Genomic DNA, 24,165 nt, shown 5'->3' with positions numbered 1-24,165 from the left:
TCTTATAACTATATACACGATAGAACAAATAAATGCTATTCTCCTTTGTGGACTATGCAGACTTTCAACAAAGACTATTGCTGTGTTTTAAACAGTAGAAAAGTGTTTCACAGCAGCTATTGTAAGGGTACAAAGGCCAAGTGGAGTTGGGGCATAGAATGGATACATGCACCTTATTTGAGGGAGTTGCTCAACAGCAGCCTGCATCCAGTGAGTAACACATTGGCTTTGGATGGGGAATAAAAGAATACAAGGCACAGGTCCGATCAGCAGTAGCTCACCACATGCACTGCTGCATGCCACAGATCACATGACTACACACACTGCTTGACAATAGAGGGAGAGAAGGACACCCTCTGCTTTAGCACTGCAGTTGACATGCACAGAGGAAGGGATTGGAGTAGGGCAGTAACACCTGCTAAATGATGCATAGTGTGAATATGTTCTGTGGGACATAATACTGCACAGAATGCCGGTACTCTATCTGGATGGCATGCAAACTTACTGTAAATAAACCCTCTATGCTGAACACCACCTGACAGCTGATGGAGTGGAAACACTCATAATTCATAAACTGGAGTCTTTATGCACCAGACACGACATTAATCTTGATGTGGGTGTAATCAGTGAGCCCTAAAACCTCAGAAAAATAGGCTTTGTCACAGAACATCTATGTAGTGGTGTTTCTCTTTCCTCTGCAGTCCATGGGAACCACATATGTGCCTCCACATGTTGTAACATGATTAATGAGAAGTGTGGCCAGTCAGTGCAGTTTGCTGGTGTACTATGTATAAACAAATGACATATCCAACTGATGGCCACTGGAATCTAGACTCAAACCCTGCTGTCTCGAACAGTTTCCCAAATGCAAATCTATTGTAGCCAGCAGACAGCCACGGCCCCTATTATTTTAGTGAATGCAATGAATTGCGAATGCTGTTTAGTCAAACATCATTATGTGAAATGGCAAAATACCAAAAGCATGAAACAGTGATTTTTTTCGTTTTCAAGACTTTGCCATTTCCTCCACTGTGGTGCGATCTTGGAGTTGGTATATTTAAGTAGGGGGTATGTGTTTATGGATCAGAGATTTTTTTCCCTGGGAAAAAAATCGCTGATCCATGTGTTCGACATTTTGGGTTTTCAGAGATTGTGGGTCGATTATATAGTGTTCGCAATTCTGTGTGTTCGCTTATATAATATAGACCCGACAACCACATGCAATTTAAGAGCCACCCTTCCCTCAAGAACCTAGTAGCATAAATCAGTGCTTTCATTAATAACTTCCATTCACACTTCAATGCTTGTATAAAGGCATTGTTTTCCATCTGATGCATAAACAATCCTAGGTTAGCAACAAACTTCTATTATTGAATTCCAGCACAAAAAAACTATATAACAAAAGGAAGACATGTATTGTCTTATTGAATAACTATAATACTTCTAACTCCAGAAGTGAACCTAAGAGACTAAACATGAAACTTAGAAGCAACATCAAATCTTCCAAATATGAATACAAACTGAAAATTGCACCTTTGTTTGAGCCAACTTCAAAGGTTTTTTTTTCAGCTATGTAAGACATATTAGAAACATTACTCAGTAATACACTACTCAATGATGTTTAATAACATACACTCAGACGCTGATGATATAGCTAGAGTAATAGCAAATTAATTTACCTTAAAGTTTATCCAATGTCACCTCCAATCTTTTGCCTTCATGCCATCATGTTTATACCACTCCTTCAGATCAACACAGAACAAGTCCTGGGGGCATTCTCCAAGGGCAGAAACACTAGTTGCATAGGTCCAGACAGTGTGCCTGGCTACTTTTTTCGCAGTAATATGCACAGTCTCACTGATATGTTACTAAAAGTGTTCATCCTCAGTATGTCAACTGGCTTCATACCAGAGTTGTGCAGAACAGGTGTGGTCATCCCACTTGTGGTCATCCCACTTTACTATCCACCACTGATACTAGCAACTACAGATCGACAAGCCATACTAGGCTTATTTACAAAACAATGGAGTGCATTATTATGGAGATTATAAGCAATGACATTTGCATCAGATCTCTCAAATGTCTCTGTTTTGGAGGAACATCTACATTTTCAGGCTTGATTTAGCCCTGAAGAAGATGTCTGTATTTTTGGAGGTATGCTCCTCTTTTCCAGATTGATGTACCCCTTTACACATTTTTCTGAAATCCCCTCATCGCATGATTTTTGAAGAAGTCAGTTATACAGAAAATCACTCTATGTGACCAACATACAAGTGGCAGCAGTAACTTAAAGAAAGAGGACACACATCTTACATCTCTCTTTTCTGAAGCAAAAATAAATGACTCTGTACAGTAGAATTTTGCAATACAATTCATAAAAGTGTAGAGATTTTACACTATCTCTTTGATAATGTGCTTATATTTTCCTATCATTTTGTCAATCTCTGTTTTTTGAACATGTGTTTCTGAGTAGCATCTCACATTCCTACTGGAAGCAATATGAGCTATTTGGTTTTCACATTTTATGGCAATTAGATGTCCAGAGTTTGAGCTGGACATACCTACTTTTCAGGGGCCTTTGCTCCTACTTTCAGATTCTACAGTTTGAAAGTTATGATCAGTAGTCTGCAATACCTGGACCCAAACCAATCTGAGATCATAAAGGTTAGTTCCTACCTACTAATCCTGGGAGACTTCGTTAAAAGAGTCATCAAGCCACCTGAGGGAGGCAAATTGGTATACACCATTTACCTTTTATTTGGCAAGGGCCTTTGATGCCATCCCACACTCTAGCATTACTGGCAAATTAATCAAACTAAATGTTAATTCTTATGTAAACCACTGGATAGCAAGCTCACCAACATAACTCAATCTATCAGTATATTGAGCACAATCCACCCAACCAATTAATATACTAGACACACTCTACTCTGGCTATCAGTATATTGGTTACTCTGTACCCTAGCTATCAGTATATTGGGCACTGTCTTAACAAAAAGGTGATTTGCTAGCTGGGCCCCATAAGGATTGGTACTAGGCTAAATCAGTTTGATATTTATTTATCTGATATCAAACCTGATGTTTAAGGATATGTGGTTGACCACATTTACCATGGACCATATCCGAAAGCTAGATGTATTGAAATGTATTATTGTGCCCTTTGTGAAACATGAGAACCCATGCACCTACCATATAAATCTCATCCTCCTTAATACTGACACCATCATTATAGGTTTGAGCATTTAGGCAGACAAGAAACTCTCCTTTGACCACCATGTCAGGACATCCTTCTACCTACCTCAGTTGATCACCAGGGGGTATATCTTCTGGATCAAAGAAAGTTATGATTCCCCTCTCTACTCCTCCCTTGACTCATAATAGAATGGAACATTTACTTTAATATATACTTCTGTCCAAGTATATGACCTCATTTAACAATCTCCATCAGTATGTCATAAAGAGGATTGGGGCATAACTTCCCTGTGCTATGCAGACCATGGTAAGCAAAGCATTTTCTGTCATTAATGGCTTGCACAGACTTCTACGGGGTGACTTCTCCCTTGCATAAAAGGCCTCAAATAATTCAGTCCTGTGTGGCCTGCTGTTAAATAAAATAAGATTTCAATACACAGGAGGTTCAGGTTAAAAAGTTTACTAGTGTACACCAGGAGGCAAAAAACATACAAGTACAGAATTTTGTCTGACATGAAACAGGAAGCACACAATTTTATATAGGTTTAACATTTAAGCTATGCCCGCCTTACTGACGTGATATGTCACAGGGCATCTACATCACTTTAGCTTACAGTCTTCTATTCATAAAGCTGTTGATGCTGTATATTTAAAAAAAACTTTTCCTCTAGATACAATACGGTCTTGCTATTCAGCTGGTCAGACATAATGTCTTTCTGTAAAGTTACTTCTTCAATGTTTCATATCAGTTCAAATGCAATAGCAGATTCAGTCTTTTAATAATCTTCTTTGACCTCTGTTACACTTTCCTACCAGCTGCGTGCTTATCTCAATAACACATATACAAGGCCAAATCATTCCAACAGGAAAGAGCAGAAGATTTCATTATTTCACACATTTAATTTCCTGACCCAGCAGATAATCACTTGTGAAAAGCATAAACATTAAAACTTGCTAAGCTTGCATCTGCCAGGGTCGAAGGTCAGCTTTGCTTCAAGTCACACTGCAGTTTCAAAACTACTTACATTTACACATGAATTAATCCTTACTATTATATGATTAATAGAATAAATGCATTATATACTACTTTGCTTTTAAACTAGCATTTCTCATATATTCAAATACACATTTTTCTAACATTTCCCCCCCCTATTAATACTTTTTACTCTATTTTGAAGTATGCATAGTGTCATTTCATCTCCTAACCTTTTCCACTTAGGATTTTCAGCTAGGTGAGTCATTCAATCTACACTTCAGAAAAAATGTCATCTTAGATCAATTTTTCAATTTCAATATCTTGGTACAAAGTTTCAGTAACAGATACATCAATAAAATCTTTGATTAATCTTTTCATGCAGGGAATTCCACAGCAAACACATGCTCCTATTAAGAGTATACCCACACAAATGGCAATCAGAATATTCATTAGGATGGAACCCCACCCCTCAAATAGATTCTGGAAAAGGTCCGTCAGTGGGTTTGGGCCTGGTTCAGTCATGGCTGATACTTGCTGAATTACCTCTAGGTGGTTATTGATCTCATGGCGATTGTCAGGAATATAAGCACAGCATTCTTCTTTGATAAGCGCGCACGTACCACCTCTCGCTGCTAGGGTGAAGTCAAGAGCCATCCAATTTTGTAGCACAACAGTTCTCATTGCATTCAGTTCATCAGTCACCAGTTCTAGGGCGGAAAAAGTTGCATTACTCATTACTTTGAGAAGTTTCGACAACTTCCTCAGCTCCCAGATCGATTTGACTGCTCCATAGGCTGGGAATATTCCTGCCCAAGATATAACACTGTCACTCAAGTCCATATGAGACAATTTGCTTTTGTCTTTTACTGAATTGTGGTCTTTCCAGCCAGCTTCGATCTTTCCAACTGGATTCACAGGTTTTGCAACTGGACCTTCGGGTTTTCGGGCTGCTTCTTTCACATTTCGTATCTTACCCAAAGGTAATTCTGCAGTAGGTCTTATTGCCAGAACCAAGTAACCCAAAAAACAACTGCTGGACCAATTCTCAGGTAACCATTTATACGCCTTTTTCCCACAAATAAAATAACAGTTTTCTACTTTAGTACTAATACGCATCAGCCCTGCTTGAAACATTTTCTGATCTATAACTGACAATTGTTTAAACAAAACTGGATTCTTGCGAATGTCATTCATGGTTGTTTTCAATGAGTTCAAATATGAGTCATAATTAGTATTGCAAAAAGTATTGCCATTACTATTCTTAATGTAACATCGGTAAGATATGGTTATATTACAATTGCTCCAGCCCACCTGGAGGGTATCGTTTTTATAAAAACATACAATTCCTTTTTGTGTGACAGGTAAAAATAAAGCTATTTTGTCCTGTGATCTCACAGTTCCTGTATCGAAAAGTAAATTCTCCCAAGTCTCATTTATCCCCAAAGGGACAGCGGACATTATCAGTCCTCCATATGCTGTTGGTATAGCTGTACAAACCCAGCAATTTGAAATGTTCATAGTCTCTGCATATACACGTTTCATGGCTAGGTATGTGTTAAAATTTGGATGCCAGTCTATAGACATTTCATCACGCCTTCCCACTTTCACTTGTGTAGATGTATGTAGGATAAACCACAACAAGAGGAAAATTGTCACAATTACAGTCAATAAATGTATACTCAACAAAATGATTATGCAACATCTCTGGGGCTGATCTAGATTTCTATTTGCTTTGTTTTTGGCCATCTTGGTCTGGTTGTGTATCAGTCACAAAGTTTTTATCAAGTTGAAAGTTCTTTACCGGTTTGCAGTGTGTCAAATGAGCCCAAGACGTCCTCTCGGCCACTCTGACTGCAGTAGGCATTGCCAACAGAACCTGGTATGGTCCTTCCCACTTTGGACTCGCCCAATTCTTCCTTTTCGTCACTTTCAGCCACACGTATGTCCCCGGGGCCAAGACTGCTTCCACCGGTCTGGTCGGTTCCTTATCTGAAAAAGAGTTAAACTGCAAAACAGATTTATTTGTTAACAGTTTCCTCATATAACTAGCTAATGAACTGTCAGCCTCTTGCTCTGCAGGCATGAGAGCTTTCCACTGAGGCACATAATATGCTCTCCCAAAAAACATTTCAAAGGGAGTCAAACCCTTTACATTTGGAACCGTTCTCATACTCAGCAGTGCTAAAGGCAGTGTATCAAATTCTTTTGGGTCTCCTCAACTAGCTTCCTAAGCTTACTTTTGAGGGTACCATTGTACCTTTCCACCAGTCCTGCTGACTGTGGGTGGTAAGCACAATGGTTCTTTAAGGAGATATAAAAAAATCTCCCAAGTTGGTGGATTGTCTGGTTTACGAAATGTGTGCCGTTGTCACTATAAATCCTTTCCAGAATGCCAAATCTAGGGATTACTTCTTTTATCAGGGCTTTTGCCACTGTTGCTGCATCTGGTTTTTGGTTGGAAAAGATTCTACCCATTTGGAAAACATGTCTACAATAACTAAACAAAACTTTTTCCCTTCACATTTATTCAATTCTATGAAATCCATACAAATAGTATGGAACGGATACGGTGGTATAGGAAAACTTCCTTGCTTGGTTTTAAATGCCCCTTGTGCATGATGCTTGTTACAAGTATGACAAGCTGCACAACATTTTTTTGTGTAGTTTGTGTATCCATATGTTTGGAATATTCGGTTTACTAACTGTACTATCCCCCTGTTGAGACATGGCACTGCCCATGGCTCAACAAAGCTGCATATCTAAATAAATTAGACGGCAATATCGTTTTTCTTTCTTTGGAAGTGTACATTCCATTCTCAAGAATTGCACCTCTTTTTACCCATTTTTGTTTTTCTGCTTTTGTAGTAAGCATCTGCATTGTTTTTAACATGTCTAAATCTAAAATCTCAGAGGGTTGTAATTCCTCATTTAAAAGTAAAGTTTCTGAGTCTGAGGCTGCTTGCTTTGCAGCTACATCAGCTCGTGCATTGCCTTTCGAAATCTTATCCTGTTGTTTTGTATGAGCTACACATTTACAAATAGCTACTTTGGTAGGTAACTGAATAGATTCTAATAACTCCAAAATAAATTGCGCATGATTAATAGGTTTTCCACTAGATGTTATCATTCCTCTATTTTTCCATTGCTGTGCAAATACATGTACTGTAGAAAAAGCATACTGACTATCAGTATATATGTTTACACACTTGTTTTTTGCTAAAGTACATGCCCTCGTCAAAGCTATCAATTCTGCTGCTTGTGCAGATAAGTTATGTGGTAAGGATTGGGCTTCTAGAATTTCAGTGTCTGTAACTACTGCATACACCACCAGATTCTTCCCTGTAGGACCCCTTCTGCATGAGCCGTCCATGTAATATGTCACCTCGGCATTATCCAAGGGCATATCTGTGAGATCTTGTCTAGGTAAAGCTAACTGTTCAATTTCCTGCAGGCAGCTGTGTGGTGTGCCATCCGCAGAAGTTGGGAGTAATGTTGATGGATTTAATGCCATACATCGTTCAATTGTCATATGAGGTTGGCTCAGCAGTATAGTCATACATGAAAGGTGTCTAGCAGGAGAAATATATGCCACTTTTTCTTGCAGTAAAATTATTGCAACTGCATGAGGCACTCTCAATGTACAAGGGTGGAATAACACAACTGAGGCTGAAGCCTGTACTGCCATTGTGGCTGCAACTACTGCTTGTACACAGTGAGGCAAAGATCGCGCCACTGGGTCTAACTGTGATGAATAGTAGGCTATGGGGCGTTGCTTGTCCCCATGTTGTTGCGTCAATACTGACGCCATATATCCTTGTTTGCAATCTACGGTCTGAAAAAAATGTTTGTGATAATTTGGAAGTCCTAAAACTAATGAAGAAGCTATCAACTGCTTCAACCTGCAGAAAACCATTTCTGCTTCTTTTGTCCATTGTAAAATATCTTAGGTTCATAGATTAGTACTAAGCTAACTGCCGTTGCGAGCCATTTTAAGCTTAGCCAATTATTCCTTGTGAGAATCAAACCCTGCACCTTGTGTTTATAAGGCAAACACCTTAACCATTAGGCCACCCTCCCAACTCTTGTTGTGTGCTGCCATTGGTGTCTTATATATCAAGTCAGTCAGTGGAGCAGATTCCAAAGCATAATTTGGTATCCAGCTCCGGCAGAAATTAGTTGTACCCAAGAAAGACATCATTTCCTTCTTGGTTACTGGTTTAGGTGCTTGCAAAATTGCTGTTTTTCTTTCCTCATCTAGTATTCTACCTTCATTGGATATTACATATCCCAAGTATCTAACTTGTTTTCTCCAAAGTTGTAACTTACTTTTGTTTACTTTGTGTCCTTGTGTTGCTAAAAATTTCAATAACGCCACAGTATCTTACCTGCATTGTTGCTGGGTGGGGGCTGCTAGCAAGATGTCATCTACATAAAGGAGAATTTGACTACCTCCCGGTGGGGTAAACCCTGCCAGGTTGCTATCCATTTCTTGTGCAAATATTGTTGGACTCTCACAATATCCCTGTGGTAGTCGAGTATATGTATACCTTTTACCCTGAAATGTAAATGCAAACCAATATTGACTATCAGGACGTATAGGTATCGAGAAGAAAGCATTGCTGATGTCTACCACAGAGAAATACTTCTGTTGTGGTTTTAGATCATTTAACAAAGTATGTGGGTCTGGCACCATAGGTGCTCTAGGTATTACTGCATTATTTACAGCTTGTAAATCTTGTACCATCCGCCATTCCCCATTCGCTTTTTTAACAGGAAATAGGGGTATATTACATGGTGAATCAGGAGATTCTACCAGTACTCCCTCTTTGAGTAATGCTGCTATTATAGGCTTAATTCCTATTTCTGCATCCTTTCTCAAAGGGTATTGTCTTTTCTGTGGTCTAAAATCTGACTTTGGGGTAATTGTAACTGGTCCTGCTGTTCGAATAAGTCCTACATCTGACTTGCCTGTTGACCAAAGAGTTGTTGGAATTTCACATAAGGCCTTTTCTTCTTCTTCTAATAAAAATGCTAATCAGCTGTCCTCGCTAGATTGCAAGTGTACAGCTGGATGTGTCTGTGTCAACCAATTCAGTTTCTGTTTCTGTATCCCTTGTTCTGACAGTTCTAAATCAGTCTGTTTCTCCCATCTTGTTACTTTTTCTCCTAAGTCTGCCCATTTTACATGTTTATTCTTTGTCAAGCTGACATGTGGTAATCGATTTGATCTGTATAATGCAAGGAATTCTTGAGATAACGAACAGCTGACTACACTGTTCCCCTCAGTATCCCAGTACAAAGTACGCAATACTAGTCTAGTTGCACGATTTCTGAATAATTCTTGCTCATATTCTCTATTAGGTCCTGGTGTAGTACAGTAGTATAGAGTACAGTGTAACAAATGCTGCTGATCAGTGTCGAGGGAGGGGGCTTTACTGATGGCTACGTTCATCAGTTCCTCAGTTACTGCCCCTGGACCAGTCGTGACTAGGTCCTGGCTGTACCAGTAAAAAGTTTCACCCTCTGATCTCACTACAAAGGTATCCATTTGTCTCTGTGCCTCCATACCTTGTACAGTTGGAACTACTGCTATGCCAAATATCTGCATAAGGTCCCTGCCCAATAGGTTTACTGGACACTTTGTAAAAACAACAATTTTACTTATCTGGGTCATACCTGAAACAGGGTCAGTTATTGCTATATCATGGGAAAGTGGTTCCCTGTATAGCTGTCCATTTGCGGCTTTTACTAGTATATAATCAGGTGATTCAGAATGTTCTGGTAACTTGGAGGGGTGTATCAAAGTCCGTGACGCTCCTGAGTCACATAGGAATTTGACTTCCCTCCACCAGAAGTGTAACTTCCGGTTTCATATCTGCTAAGTAGAGCTCTAAGCTCAATAATGCTAAGTCCAAAATTTCACTTTCTTCATCCTCTATATCTACTTGCACTTCCTCTACTCCTTCTATCACATTTACATTCGTTTTCTGTTTATTAACTTTTCTTGATGATTTCTGACTTTCACATGATGTATCTTCACTATCATATAGTCAGTCCTCATCTCCCTTATCTTCTGAAATTACCTTTTTGTTTTGCTTACAATCCCTTGCTAGATGTCCCTTTTTTCCGCACTTGAAGCACTCACCTCTCTTTGTCCTCTCTTCAAAATCTTCTGATCGTTTGTCAGACTGTTTGTTTCCCTGGGCATTCTTCTTGCCCTTTTTACCTGACTGCAATACAAATACTTCAGCTCCATCTTCAGCAGTGAAGACTTGCGCCTTCTTTTTCTTTTTACTATTAAAATGTCTTTCAGCATGTCTAGCGTATTCAAGTAAGGCTTGTAGCCTTCCTGTTCGATGGTCTATCATATGCTTTGTAATGAAGCTACTAATAGGTGCAATGCAACCTTTCAAAAATGCATATTTTAATTGTTGTTCATACGGGGAATCATTTGTTTGGTTCTCAAGAACCGACATACCACTATGATTATTAAAACATTCTAATAATCTAGCATAATATCCATCTATCATCTCATTTTCCTGTTGTATGCATTGATTAATGCAAGTCCAGTCTGCTCTAGATTTCCATTTCTCAGAGATTCGGTCTGTCAGACCTTTCACTCTTTTGTCTAACTCTGCGTCACTATGTGGGAGGGGTTTAAGCTCTGCATTACGAGGATTCCAGGTGCCACAAATCATGTGCCAATCTGGACCTATAATTTGTCTTACTACTTTTTCTACTTCTTCCCCATTCAAGTGGTAACTCAATCTCATGCCTTGTAAATCTTCTAAAAATTTCGTAAAATTAACTTTCGGATGGGGAATTCCCTCAGTAGCCTTCCGGATATCCTCCGGTGTCCATGGCCTGTATACTAAGAGTGTTGGGTCCTGCCCTTCCTGTCCTGCCTGAGGATTTGGAACTTCTATAAGTGGGCATATTTCTTCCTCACTCTCATCCTGTAGATTTTTCTCTATTTGATATAATTCTGTGTCCCTATGTGTTTTACGTGTTCAGGACCTAGTTTCCATAGGATTTCTAACAAATGGTTGTGGTCTTGCTGAAACTTCAGGATAATGCGGAGGCAGACCAGCCTGTCCACTCGCTTCATATCCTGAAAAGGGTAAGGGAGGGGGCAAGGGAGGAGGAGGGAGAGCTGTCGCTATTACTAAGTTATTATCCTCTTTGTCTAGAAATAATGTTTTTGAATTTTTCAGCTTCTGCTCTCTACGATTTGCTTCCTCAAATCCACCTGTGTGCCTGAGGAATGCCTAATTGGCATTGCTTTTTTGCCTGACCTCCCGCATCAGATTTAAGCTGCTTAAGGAGTTTAACTAGTGAAGTTCTATCTAGTTTACCATCAAATTCATATTTATTAACCCATTTCGTATAATACCTAACGTTATCAGAATGTTGTAATTGCATGTATTTTGCGTCTTCGGTTAGGGGCGGATCTCGCAATGTTTTAGTGCACTGATTTCCCATGGCAAAAAAAAAAATGTTACGTAACCCTTTTTATCACGTGATATCAAGTTCTCGGTTCCTCTTCACAGTTTATCTAGAATAACTGCCTACCTTATTCTGTTACCCTGATCTATGACCAAATATACAGTATTTCCTTTTGTCCCTGATCTGCAAAACAAATCTTGACAACAATATACTGTAACCTAGTCCCTGATCTAAAACAGAAAAAAAGGCAAATTCTTCCTACTGGAGCCTCTGGTATTGAGAAAGTCCAAGTTCCGCTTTTCGGCCACAGATCAGAAAGTGGCCAGCCTCTTTACACGACAATTCAGTCGGAGGTCTTTTCACTCAAGAAGAACCATTTCGGTAACTTCTCCTGCACAGTATTCGACCACCGATACGCTCTGATCTGCGGCTTACCAAGGGAATTCCGTCTGCAAAGGACCAAACTGTTAAATAAAATAAGATTTCAATACACAGGAGGTTCAGGTTAAAAAGTTTACTAGTGTACACCAGGAGGCAAAAAACATACAAGTACAGAATTTTGTCTGACATGAAACAGGAAGCACACAATTTTATATAGGTTTAACATTTAAGCTATGCCCACCTTACTGACGTGATATGTCACAGGGCATCTACATCACTTTAGCTTACAGTCTTCTATTCATAAAGCTGTTGATGCTGTATATTTTAAAAAAAACTTTTCCTCTAGATACAATATGGCCTTTCTATCCAGCTGGTCAGACATAATGTCTTTCTGTAAAGTTACTTCTTCAAGGTTTCATATCAGTTCGAATACAATAGCAGATTCAGTCTTTTAATAATCTTCTTTGTTCTCTGTTACACTTTCCTACCAGCTGCGTGCTTATCTCAATAACACATATACAAGGCCAAATCATTCCAACAGGAAAGAGCAGAAGATTTCATTATTTCACACATTTAATTTCCTGACCCAGCAGATAATCACTTGTGAAAAGCATAAACATTAAAACTTGCTAAGCTTGCATCTGCCAGGGTCGAAGGTCAGCTTTGCTTCAAGCCACACTGTAGTTTCAAAACTACTTACATTTACACATGAATTAATCCTTACTATTATATGATTAATAGAATAAAATGCATTATATACTACTTTGCTTTTAAACTAGCATTTCTCATATATTCAAATACACATTTTTCTAACACCTGCACATTCACAAAAACAAATAGCACTGTGAACAACTGCTTTAAAAAAAAAATAAACCTCCACTTCTGCATAAACAGATCCTGTTGGCAGGATAACTATTTCCCTCAAAGAATTCCCATTTTTCCAGAGCAGACTTCCTTTTTATATAAAGCAAAATAAATGAATGGATGGGTAACTACAAATTCACCCCAGATAAGGCCCTTCTGTCTATCATAAAAAGCAGGACTTAGCCATGAACCTTAATAATACAGGGTGGAAATTAATGAGATTTGTTCTGCGTAAGCTTCTTCTTATTTTTCTTCTTACGGCTGCTCCCGTTAGTGGTCGCCACAGCAGATCAACTGTTTCCATTTCTTCCTGTCCTCTGCATCTTGCTCTGTCACACCAACCACTTGCATGTCCTCTCTCATCACATCCATAAACCTTATCTTAGGCCTTCCTCTTTTCCTGTTACCTGGCAGCTTCATCTTTAGCATCTTTTTCCCAATATACTCTGCATCCCTCCTCAGCACATGTCCAAACCAATGTAATCTTGCCTCTCTGGCTTTGTCTCCAAACCTTCCAACCTGGGCTGACCCTGTAATATATTTATTCCTAATCCTGTCTATCCTCATCACACCCAGTGCAAATCTTAACATCTTCAACTCTGCCACTTCAAGCTCTGACTCCTGCCCTTTTGTCAGTGCCACTGTCTCCAACCCATATAACATAGCTGGTCTCACTACCCTCTTGTAGACCTTCCCTTTCACTCTTACTGGTACTCGTCTGTCACAAATCACCCCTGACAGACTTCTCCACCCATTTCATCCTGCCTGTACTCTCTTCTTCACCTCTCTTCCACACTCACCATTACTCTGAGCTGTTTACCCCAAGTATTTAATCTCATCCACCTTTGCCGCCTCTACTCCTTGCATTCTCACCATTCCTCTATCCTCCCTCTCATTCACACACATATATTCTGTCTTAGTCCTGCTGACCTTCATTTCTCTTCTCTCTAGAGCATATCTCCACCTCTCCAGGGTCTCCTCCACCTGTTTCCTACTCTCACTACAGATCACAATGTCATCTGCAAACATCATAGTCCACGGATACTCCTGTCTGATCTCGTCTGTCAACCTATCCATCACCATTGCAAATAAGAAAGGGCTCAGAGCTGATCCTTGATGTAATCCCACCTCCACCTTAAACGCATCCATCACTCCCACCGCAGACCTCACCGCTGTCACACTATCCTCGTACATATCCTGTACTACTCTTACATACTTCTCTGACATTTGTTCTGCGTAAGCTACAATTATCTATTTGATCAGCAGCCTAATATGTTCCTATGCATTTATAGGGAATATAAGTGCTACACATACCTAAGTGTCCACAGAGACTGGTATTACACATATCTCTTTGATACAATTTGAGGATGACACTGTTCTAGTATGGTGTCTCACAATAGCATTCAGCTATGTCCCTGTCATGGAGATGATGACAGGTTAAGTGTAATTGGATCCACTGGCAATGCAGAGGGCAATGACATGCATCACTGCAGACACTGGCTGCAAGAATGACACCTAACATATGTTCTTCAGGTAATAAGAATGCTCCTGTGAGTATCTTAATGCAGCCATGCTCTGTGTTCACCAAGAAATGATGGTGTACAGAATCACTGCCTGAAATATCTTGTCTTACAATCTTTATTCTGAATCACTACAACATGTTGTTTAACCTCATTTGTACTCACAATTAACCCAAAACAAGAAAATAACCAACAAAATCTGTGTAAGTGCAGTCAACTGCTAAAAAATACAACAATGGCAAAACAACAAAGCTGGACCCACAAAGCCAAAAAATAAATTAATAAAACTTCAAATAAAATTCCGCAAAGCTTTCAGGTATAACCCTTCTTCGGTGCAGCATAAAACAAACTAACCATAACACTCTTTTTAAGTACAGAAGAAAATGGTCAACCTATCAAAATGCTTAATTAATTACATAGTTAGTTTACAAAAACATTTAAAATCCAGTTAAAACTTTAAAATAAAGTAGTTACAATTTCCTCTGTTTTGCTTTTAATACAGGTTTGAGGCTAATAGCTGCATTCAGTCCTGGAATTTTGTCTGCATTTCTGCATGTCACCCTTCTTATATTAGTATTCGGTACTTGCAAAACCTTAAATTTAAACTTACGATTCATGCCTTTCTATGCAATGTTTAGACAAAGCATTAGTTAAGACATTCCTCCTTATATCAGACGTGTTCAGTAATATGATCTTTCAATTTTCTCACACATTTCCCTCCATAAAATGCTGAACATTTTAAGACCATCATACAGTTTTATCTTTGTTTAAGACTACTATAAAAAGCTAGAAATAAAACAGCATTATAATAATGACTTCCCAGTGCTAAAAAGACTTTTTATATACATAATGAAAATAATCAATAAAAATGTCCTTGATATAAAGTTAATGTGCTCTAGCCTCGTTCCTTCATAATTTATGCAAGTTTTTCTTTTTTTTCCTGGGAAACCTTACTGTTTATCATCACATTGGTGACTGATTCTCAGAATATCTAGCTGAAAAGATCACCAGCAGCCTGCCATGGCAGCCAGGCTCAGATAAGAACAAGGAGATAACTTGAATTTTCCTAACTTTTTTCTTTTTTGTATAATACAAATACACACACACACACACACACATATATATATATATATATATATATATATATATATATAAATATATATATATATATATATATATATATATATATATATATGATTTGCATGTGTGTGTGTGTGTGTGTGTGTGTGTGTGTGTGTGTGTGTGTTTAGTTTGGGAATGAAAGGCTGCAGGGAATATGGAACTATTGCTGTTTTGGTAAGTAATCATCAAACATTTTAAATATTTTGAGTTTGGATAATTACAAGCTGATCTGACAAGATGTGATTATTCATAGTGGAACCGTTTTTCTGTGATGGAGTGATGGGTAAAACATGCTCCGTGAACATTTTTAAATCATAGTAAGTGGCAAAGGAAGAAAAAAAAATTCCTTCATAGTGAATTATTAAGATGCAGATAGCATGCATATTAAAGTCTTTTTGTCTTTAATGGTTGTCCCATGAATGGTGTTTTAACTTTATACATAACTAAATGTTACAAACGTTATGTTTCCAAAGATTAATTTGAAGGGAAAACACCAGTGGGGAAATTAGTCATTCATGATTTCACACTTTAATATTATTCTCTTAGTAGATGTCAATGAGGTAAAAGCATGCCTTTTCATCCTATCATTTATAACTTTTCATTATCAGAAAAATATTAACACCTAAGTTGTTTGTTCTCTGAAAGTTTATTTGCTTTTGGATATATAATTTTATACTTGTATTTTATTTATATTTTGTAATGAATCTGCATGTTCTTGTTATATACTATTCATTTTTTTCTTATGCACATTTCAGTACTTAGCTTTCCTTATAAAAAGTTTAACAAAAATATTTTTGGCAAAAGGATCTAGAACTTTATCAGTGTTTTTCCCTTCTTATAAAAATATTTTGAATTTGAGGTCAGATTATACTCAGTGACTCTGCAAGCTCTTTCATTCACCAATGCCAAGTTATCTGAAACTTCTGATTTTGTAAAGCAAATGTGTGTAAAATGCTTGCTATGAAATCCACAGTGTCTGACATTTGCTAGTTTATATGCAATGCTTTTTATACTGATCCTTTTGTTAATGTTTTAAAAGCAGTTGTTTTAAAGATAGTCCATATGTTACCTCAGAATTTCTCATATAAATTATAGCTCTAAAGCTTTAGATTTCTAGGTTATCTGAGCACATGAACTTGAAAGTATGAGTTCAAGTGTACATCAGTGAAGATTAGGAGAGTTCATTACAAGTGTAATTCATGCTTACTATTTGTAGCTGTAGGACAAGGTCTTATTTGTCTCTGTCACAGAAGCATTCTATATGAAGTACCTTCCCTTATTTCCAGAAGCAACATAAAATAGTATCTCAGAAAGGAAATAAAACACAATGGGAAGAAAATCTACTGATCCCCAAGTTCCCCTCCAGCAACTACCATGTCAATATTTTATGCAAAGAAATAACATCGGACTGACAAGCATATGCATCAAGAAATAACTAACATCAATCTTCCATGAATACAAGCACCTGTAAATGCGGTCTTCTTTAAAGAAACAAAATGCGGTCTTCTTTAAAGAAACAATCAGACATGTATTAACTGATTAATCTAAATGCATTGTCTTTCTGAGTATTGTTTTAATTCAGAATCTTCAGTTAATAGTATAATTAAAGAACCAATGGAGTTGATTGGTTTGCTATTTGTTGCATAAGCAGAGAAGCTTGGGCTCAATCTGCCTGTCTTGTAGCTTTGGCAGTTTTTCTGGTGCTAAAGATGTAGGTTCATAGGTTCATAGGTAGGTACTATGCTATCTGCCTGAAGGCATTTATAAGCCTAGCCAGAATGTGTTGGCTTTCGCCGTCCCCTTAGATTAGTTTCCTGTGCCTCTGTCCAGCAGAGCCATTGAAGTGATCCCTGGAATAAACTTTCTGTTTCCCATCCACTCGTCAAGGTTTCTCTTGAAAAGGGATAGAGAGGAGCTCTGCCTAATGTAGATTGGAATCTTGTTCCAGAGCATGGGAAGTATCTCGGACAGGAATCTGTCCCTCCAGCACATCCTATTTATTGTTGTGGTGAGGTTTAGATCCCTGGAGCATGTGGCTTGAGGGGATATGATTTTTTTAGGTTGAGCATGTCCATCAATTCTGGGTTGGACATGGCCTTGTATGTCAGGCAGAGATCAATTCTGAGTAGGCGGTATGCAACTGAGTACAGCTGGAGTTTCTTCAGTCGAGCTGCATAGGGCATCTGCTTGAGGTCAGTGAGGTCTTCTTGGTGAGGTACTTCTGTGGTCTTTCCAGTTGTTGCAAGTGGCTTGTAAGGTACATCTCAAATGGGGCATTGTACTCTATGATGGGTCTGATGATTGATGCGTAGAGGGGCCCAATGACCCCTTTTGATCTGGATGCAAACCCTTTTGAGATTAGGTGGGCCACATAGAAGGATTTTCTAACCACTTTGGCAATGGGATTTTCAAAGGAAAGGTTACTATCTACTTGGGTCCCCAGATCCCTTATTATGTCTTCCATATTTAGGGGGCTACCACCTATGTGATAGTTTGTGGGTACTTTGTTTTTTCCAAAGGGGATGATTATGCACTTTTTGGTATTTAGCTTGAGGCCATGGTTTTGACATCAGGTATCTGTCTCAGTGAGACCCTTTTGGAGGATGTCTGTGTCAGCTGGAGAGTCAATTATAGCCTCTAGTTTGCAGTCATCTGTGAACTTGGTCAGCCAAAGTCCTCCTGTGCTTGCCTGTACCTCTGAGAAGTATATGCTGAACAGGTGGGGTCCTAGGACTGAGCCCTGGGGAATTCCACTTGTAACCGGTTTAGAGTCAGACCTAGCTCCCGCAACTTTTACCATGTGGGTTCTGTCCATGAGCCAGTTGGCAACCCATCTCATGACGTAGGGGTTTATGTTCAGACTGGTGAGCTTGTCTAAAATACCTGAGTGGGGAATGGTGTCGAAGGCCTTTGCGAGGTCTAGGTAGGCTGTGTGGACCACCTTTCTCTTGTCTATAGCCTTGGTAACTGTCTCAAAGAAGTCCACCAGGTTTAGGAGGCATGATCTGCCCTTAACAAAGCTGAACTGGGTAGGATCCAGTGCTTGAAGGTTCCCAATGACTCTGTTAATGAGATCCATGATGATGCGCTCCAAGGCTTTGCAGACCAAGCTAGTCAGGCTTATAGGGCAATAGTTCCCGGGGTCTGTTGTGGCTCCACCTTTGTGGAGCGGAATAACCGTTGTTGTGCACCACTCTGTGGGCACATAGCCTGTGGAGAGGCTGAGTTTAAACAGTGTGTTTAGGTGAAGGGTTAGTTCATCTTTGAGCTCATTTAGGGCGCAGCCTGAGACACCGTCCAGTCCCATTGATGCTGTGTTTTTGGCTTTAGAGACGGCTGTTTTAACCTGAGTGTCTGTGATTTCAGGGGCACTACATTCTTCTGGTATAGTTTTGGGCCCTTTTGGGGGTGAGAGGGGGGTGAAGTTTGCACTAAACATGTCTTCCAGGATGTTGGCTATATTGGTTGGTTCAGTGTATTTTGTGCCATTCTGCACTTACTCTGAGCAGATCTGAGAATTGCCACTTAGATTCTTGACATAGCTAAAGAATGCCTTGTGGTTATCTTTGAAGTCCATGGCTATTTTTCTTTCAAAGCTAGCCTTGGATGATTTTATGAGGGAACATAGTTTCTTGCTGATACTGATCAGGGATATCTTCCCTTCCTGGGATTTTACTCTTTTCTGTTCCAGTTCCCTCCTTCTTTTGTATAGCTTGTTTATGGCAGGGGTCCACCAGACTGGTTTCCTTTTCTTGGAGGAGTGAGTCTTGGTTTTGTTTGGGATAGCATGATCCATGCATTCCTATAGGTACCTGTAGAGTGCATTAGTAAAGGATTTTGCAGCTTGGACAGCGCTATCCTTTAGCATGGGGGCTTTGAAACTTCCCGCCTCGGTCTTAAGTAACGTAGTTTGCTTTAGAAAAGTATTTCATGGTGGTTTCTTTGACAGGGGGTGGTGGCAGAATGTGGATATCCAGAGTGATTAGTTTATGGTCAGATCTAACCAACAAGGGGTTGACGTCCAGTGTGGAACACCGGTTGCCCATGTTGGTGATGATCAGTTCCAATATGTTGTCACTTCTGGTGGGGATGTTGATCAGTTGATCCAGGCCATTTGAGTTTATAAATTCTAGGAAATGTTAGGCAAGGGAGTTTGTACTTGAGTAGTTCTCCCAGTTAATGTTTGGGTAATTGAAATCACCCAATATCAGGGTGTTTGGTAGGACCTTTATGTTTTCCAGTGTTTCCAGGAATGTGGAGTGGGGCTTCTGGGACATGGTGGGTGATCTGCAGCAAGCTATGATTTGAATAGCAGTTTTGCCCATTGTTAGTTGCACGTGGATGATCTCTGAAGCATCGTGTTTTGCCACTAACCTGGAGGTGTGGGTATCCTTGATGAATATGGATACTTCCCCTGCCTTTTGTATTTCGGTCCGGGTTTTGTGGCCAAAATGTATGGTATGAGTTGTAGCCTGCTAGTGCTGGGGTGCTCTATGGAGCCTTAAACAAGGTTTCTGTTACTGCACATATATCGATTTTCTCCATATTGAGGAGGCCTCGAGTGCATGCATTTTGAGGTTTAGACTTCTGGCATTGAGTAGCATTACCCTCAGTTTTTTGTTACTTGTGCTATTTACGGCAGTGGGTTTGTCTTTTGAGCCTTGCCTAAAAAGACACTATGGGGGCAGCAAGAGCCTTGGCCAGTATTCAAAAGCCTAAGGGTGACAGGTGCAAGCCGTCTCTAGCGAAGCAGCATGGCTTGTCGAGCATGTCATCCCAGGCTGACAGACACTGGATCCCCTTTGAATGACACCAGAAGCTTAGACAATTGTTGAAATTGATAATTATTTTCTCTATACTGTGATATCATTCTTGGTGAGGACAGGATGTTACTCAGGGTCACAGTCATACTGGCTTGGGCTACGTGATCAGAGAGCTCCTCCATGTCTCTTTTCATGTAGTCCAGATAGGTACGGCTTAGATCATTCACACCAACATGGACAATGACAGAGTCATATTTGTACTTGTTCTGGAGTGACCTGAGTGCTTGTATTATGTGGCAGATCCTGGCACCTGACAGGCAGCTAACAGTAACTGTCTCCTTGTTCAGCCTAGTGAGTGGGATGTCAGTGTGCCTGACTATAGAGTCATCTATTAATAGTGTGTTGGGTATGTTATTTTGCCTTAAGGGCTGTGATTGATGGCACACTGGTTTTGTGACGGATGTGTTTCATGGTTTGTGTTGGGTGGGTGGAGGTTGCTTGGATGTCTGCTTTGGAGGTCTCTGTTGCTTTTGCAAATTTTTATTTAGAGCTTCTGAGTATGTTTTTATGTATTTATGTGTGTTTTTTGCCGGTGCTGGTTTCATAGGTCTATGTGAGACTGGTGGTGTGATGCATGTAATTCCCTTCTCCTCTTGACTACCTGGTCCAGTCTTGGGTTGAGAGAGCTTAGCCTCCAGTTTGGTTGTATAATTTCATCTCTCGCATGTATTAGTGTTTGGTGGAAAGAGGAGAGGGTTGTCTGTGTACATGAGGCAATTGTAACATTGCCACAAAATGCCCAAATTCACCAGTTGGACCGGAGAGTACACCTCAAACTGCCCTTTGGACATGCCTGGATAGGTACAGTGAACTGCTTTACTGATTGGCTGGTAAGGTCGAATAGAGAGCCTTGTCCTTCTCTACAGTATAGGGGGGACTAGTGCTAAGGTTTATTAGTGCTTGCTATGAGTTTTGAGCAAGTGCTGGGATGAGAAGTGAATGGTTTGAGTGCTTAAGTTGAAAGTTTGTCTAGTTCCAAGTGGAAAAATTGAAGAGTAGACTTTGTGGAGCCGGGAATAGTTATACCCTAGCTAACCGGCGCTGCCCAGCACGCAAAACCTTGCAAATGCGGGTATTCTAGCAGAGAAATGAAAGAGATAGAAAGTAGCCCAAAATGGCCAATAAACTACTTATTTCTGGGCTGAAACCACTCCTCCAAGGACAGATAGGCTGCTCAAGGCTCCCTCTCTCACAGTGAACAGAGAAACTTCCTTCTGTCCAAGTAAGGTATAGGCAAACACAGAAACTTGTAACACAGCCCTGAATTCAGCACTAACCTGAAAACAGGACTCTACTAGCTTAGAACGGTGGGAAAAAAAGTATATATTTTTTTCAGAAAATAAAGCAGATACAGTCAAAAAAACACTTTAAATGCACAGAAATTGCTTGAGTGTGTAGCCTACAACAGTTAAACAGGTACTTTAAACACAAAAACGACTTTGTTAAAGTATAGGCAGTAAAATAAGTACAATATGTAGCTGAAACAAGCTTTTTAAATCACAGAAACTCTAGAAAATCGACGTTTTAGGTGGAATTAGCTAAAGGCAGCAAGAAAATGCAGAAAAATGATAATTAATCACTCCAAAGTCTCTCTTTTGTCTCTCTGCTGCTGTAGAACTTTGCAGGGCACCAGGCAAGAGCTTGCTGAGCTGTATACTAGCGCAAAAACATCACATATGCAGGTTTTATAGCAGGAAAATGAAAGAGATAGAAATTAGCCCAAAATGGCCAAGAAACTACTAATTTCTGTGCTGAAACCACTCATCCAGGGACAGATAGGCTGCTCAAACCTTCCTCTCTCACAGTGAATGTTTGCCTGAATGAAAAACTTTTAGGAATTTGACAAGCTTTCTTAAGTGTGACAGCATTACACTTTGGCATTCTCACTTCAACTTGTACTAGTAGTTTTTGTGTTATTTTAATTTATAGAGGCATTCTGGCCCAATTTTAAAATCTGTAGAATAATTATCCAAGTTGGATAACATTTTTATCATCTCAGAAATATGCCATTCTATCTATTGTAATAAAGATGCACACGATGACTTCCTTATTATTATTATTTTTTTCTAGAATCTGTATGGGAATATAATGAACAAAATGTTCATTAAACCTTATTCTGAAGAGATGAGATCAACAGGGAAGCATGTCATTAAATTAAGCAAATCATCTACAAGTATAAAAATAGCTCATTTAAGATGCAGATTCATAACCATTTTATCTATATATTTGTATTGAGTTAACATGTGTAAACCGAGGCCAGTAGCTATCATTTGATTATAGTGCTTGTCAAGTTTAATGCATAGAGAGTTAAGTATAATCAGTATGCTGCTTATTAGGATAGTATACATTCCAGTAAAAACTAAGTGCAGCCAGATCCAGCAAATAAACATAATCTGAAACTATACATCTCTATCCCAAACTATATCTCATGGAAATGTTACCGGAACCATAGACTGAGGAGGAAGGGGCACCCCCCCCCACTTTTGAGGAAATGGTACATTCCCAAATTCATTCCATTTCCCGGCGTTTTTAATTTAAACTTCTTTCAGCTGACATCATCAGGTTGATGCCATTCCTTCCAGGAGCTGATGAGCAGGGCTGCCATTCTTGCATCTGATGTCATCAGGTTGATGTTGTTTGTTCCAGGAGCTGATGAGCAGAGCTTTGTATCCAGGAGCTGCTGTTCATTTTGTATCTGTGACAGAGCAGAGCTGCCGCAATGTGATGTGAGCACTGCTGCTTGTAAGTTGTAAATATTCCTAAGAGATCCTAGAATACAGCTCATTCAAGGTAAGTGCATGTTTTCCAGCTCATTACTTGCACATCGGTTATTGCTGGTCTGAAGAACACGCGATATTACATTTGGCAGTACTTGTGAGACCTTGTATGTAGGGAGTAGTGATAGAAGCCTGTTACAATGTTGTGCTGAAGAAATATTAAGGGCAGTGGGAATTATACTTAACAGTGGTTATTCAGGGCGTATGTTAAGAAATTCATGGGTGATATTCATGGTCTCACAGCTCTTATACCAGCAAGGGTTATCGATGAAAAACACTGTGCCTTTCTGTAAAAAGCTAAGCACCACTAAATGATGCTGATTATAAACAAGTTAAGAGCTGTGCAGAAACACACAGCATAGGTTTGCCTATATGAAAGATCATACACTGGATTCTAACTGGTGTGGTTATGTATGAAGTAAGCCACATAAGTGTAGCATGACAAATATTTTCAGCTATTTTTTTTGTTGTTTTGAAGATGCATGATCCTGTGCAAGCCCAAATATGTCACTCATGATTATTTGAGGAAAAAGGCAGTCAATGCAGCTGTCTGGAAGTGAATTTATAAAGCTATAAGGTGTTATATACTGAATTGAAGGGTGCCCTTATGTGGACACCCTGATTAGTTCTTTATAACTTTGGAAATCTAGGACAGCTAGAAATGAGGGAGAGTGAAGATAAGGGACTCAGAAGGAAGACATCAAGAGGGCTGAGCTGGAGAAGGTGAGAGAGGAAGGGTATTATATTTTTGGTAGGAGATACAACCTCATATTTTTCATTTTTTTTATATAAGAGGGAAATTTGGAAAGGAAGAAGAGAAGAGAATGGAGGACAGAGATTTAGGGAAAGGTTAAAGAGTAGAATAAATATAGAAGACAGAAACACTGTGGTGGGCTGACACTGGTGGGGACACATGACATACAGATGGCAGACAGACAGAAAAGAGGAAGGGACAGGAGGTGTGAATACAGGTCTCATCTTTGTCCAGAAGGGCTTCAGTTATTCCCCCTGCCTGGTGGGCATGCAGAGGGGGAGCCCTGTGGTGTGGAGATGGAGGCCTCTTG

The sequence above is a fragment of the Protopterus annectens genome, chromosome 2.part1, assembly GCF_019279795.1.
Source record: "Protopterus annectens isolate FY-2018-M chromosome 2.part1, PAN1.0, whole genome shotgun sequence".
Taxonomy (NCBI): domain Eukaryota; kingdom Metazoa; phylum Chordata; order Ceratodontiformes; family Protopteridae; genus Protopterus; species Protopterus annectens.
The sequence above is the reverse complement of the archived record's forward strand: the minus strand, read 5'-3'. Positions refer to the sequence as shown.